Below are 2,055 nucleotides of genomic sequence, written 5' to 3' on the forward strand. Positions count from 1 at the left end.
TTTATTTTAAATGCGTATCTAATCTACTGTTTAGAATTGCAATAATTTTGAATAATTTTGTAACTTTATTTCTTTTTGTGTTGTTTCACTGCTCTTTTTCTTCAATCATGCTGTTATTTGAAATCAAGTATTAAAGTTAAAATAAATATAATATAAATAAAACTATTCTGAGAATTATTATCTATTGTATTAATAGTACAATGTGCTGTTAAAGTTTACACCGTTTATCTCCTATTTCGTTTTTTGTATTTTATGATAATTAAAATACTTTGATTTGTTCCACTCATGATGCTCCACTCGATACATCTCACAAAGGTTATTAACGCGGATATTTTATAATTTTTAATAATAATATTATTATTTAATAACGATGAATTTAAATACTTGCTGACTCTTTTTAAAAAGTAAGAAGAGAGAGAGTTTAGAGGAAACGTTCTTGGCCCAAAGTAATAAATTTTTGTAAAATAATAATCCAGAACTAGAACAGATTAATGATTATTAACAGTCTTAACACATTTCTCTGTTGCCTTTAATTTATAATTGAAGATCGACTTTCTACGTCAGTAAGCCAAATTAACAACAATTACAAGATCATATATCAAAATATAAATTTTTTTCAAAGTTTTCTGAATATGAAAGTTTACAAATGTATATTAGTACAGTAATACAGTGTCTTAATCTTTCTCTTTTTCTTACTATCCCTTTCTATGACAAATATGTATATGTTGAAAATTAGCACATTTCTCTGTTGCCTTTAATTTATAATTAAAGATCGATTTTTTAGCATCAGTAGCCAAACTAACAACAATTATTACAAGATCATATGAATTTTATTTTAATTTTGGAAAAATAAAATAATTTTCATTTTAAATAGCATTTATTATAAATGATTTCATTGAACATCTGGTGGCTACAATGTTCTCTGGTTTTAAAAGCTTCTTGAAATCCTGTTGGGGACATGATCAACACTTATAAGGACTTTGAAAATGAAATAAGCGCTTTAGATAAGATTGGTTTTATATTATTTATATTATTATTTGCATAATTTTAATACTGTGCAATAATAATATAAAATGGAATAATGGCATACTCTTTAGGTATATAATTAACAAAACTCTCCACAAAAGCAGAATTCTAAAATTATTTAAAGGAAGTCGATTATAGTCATCTCAGATGTTTTTTTCTGTTCTTGTCTAGGAAAATTGTAATTAGTTTGATGTAACTAAGTGTTTTATGCAGTTTATCTCAAATTAATATACGTGATCATATTTAATGCTAACGGTTGAAATACTGGTAGTCTCAGATGGAATTACATTGAATTTTATTTTAATTGTCTATTGCAGGGGTAGTCAACCTTTCAAACAGTGCGGGCCGTATTTAAAATTTCAATGAAGCTCCCGCGGCCACTAAGCTGTACTGTAGTATTTAGAATTGTAAGATGCTTTCCAGATTCACAAGGAACGCTTCGGATACTTTACATAAAATGTTATAAAAATAAACAAGCTCGGATTTAAGAGCGTAGGTAGGAGTCGGGTTCTTAAGTAAATACAATCAATACTTGAAAAAATATAATTTAATGAAGAAAACATTCATTTTTTACAATGTCGATGGACAACTTGGCAATGTTTTTCCTCTACCAGCTTGTCGATGTTGGAATCAATGTTGGAAGTCTCTATGCGCAGAGTATTCTCGAGATGTTGGTCTGTAATCTGAGTTCTTTCTTGGGCTTCACATGCTTCATTCTGGAGAAGAACTGCTCACATAAGTATGTGCTTCCTAACAAAGCGCACATCTTCAATGCATGCCGGCGAAGATTAGGGAATGAGTCTTCAGAAATGTAGTCTTTGTAAAATGTAAGCAAGGGCACAATGAATAATTTTTCTCTCAAAGAAGTGTTGTGTTGGAGTTCAAGCAGCTTCATTTGTACTGAGCCTGGCATTTCGGCAGCATTGACACTGAATGGCATTGAAAATAAATCTAAAGAAGACTGTTGGTTACGAAAATCACTAAATCTCTCTTTGAACTTACTTCGCAACACGGCTAATTTCGTAGCGA

Source organism: Typopeltis vanoorti, chromosome 5, assembly GCF_054136105.1.
Source record: "Typopeltis vanoorti isolate ZY-2024b chromosome 5, IOZ_Tvanoo_1.0, whole genome shotgun sequence".
Taxonomy (NCBI): Eukaryota; Metazoa; Arthropoda; class Arachnida; order Uropygi; family Thelyphonidae; genus Typopeltis; species Typopeltis vanoorti.